This window comes from Gadus morhua, chromosome 1 (genome assembly GCF_902167405.1).
Source record: "Gadus morhua chromosome 1, gadMor3.0, whole genome shotgun sequence".
NCBI lineage: Eukaryota > Metazoa > Chordata > Actinopteri > Gadiformes > Gadidae > Gadus > Gadus morhua.
This window is the reverse complement of record NC_044048.1, coordinates 23,071,931-23,072,480: the sequence shown is the minus strand read 5'-3', so window position 1 is coordinate 23,072,480 and position 550 is coordinate 23,071,931.

Below are 550 nucleotides of genomic sequence, written 5' to 3'. Positions count from 1 at the left end.
TTGAGGCGACTGAGTGCCTTTGTTCCTGACGACAGGCTGATGGCTTTATCTAGCCGGGTCGTTCCTGAATCAGTAGCATCAATTAACGAATACATATATCTATTTGTTAATCTATCTGGTTTCCTACTGCCTATACTGCTTCTCTGCGTTCATATCTATCTGTCTGTCTGTCTGTCTGTCTGTCTGTCTGTCTGTCTGTCTGTCTGTCTGTCTGTCTGTCTGTCTGTCAGCTTGCAGATCTACCTGTCTGCCACTCTGTCTGTCTTTCTGTCTGCCTGCCCCTATATGCCCCTATACTTCTGCCTTCCTTTCTGTCTGTATATCTGTCTGCTACCGTCTGTCTGTCTTTTTGTCCCTCTGTCTGTATGTCGGTTAGCTACCCATTTGCCTGCGTGTCATCCATATGTTCTTACTGTTCCCTTCGCTATAGTTCTTGCCTAGTTAGTTTTAGCTTCACAGAGCTGTTCTGCACAGAGCTGCTCTGCACAGAGCTGGTCTGATCGGAGCTGTTCTGCATTGAGTCATTTGAGCAGAGCATTCTGCACAGAGA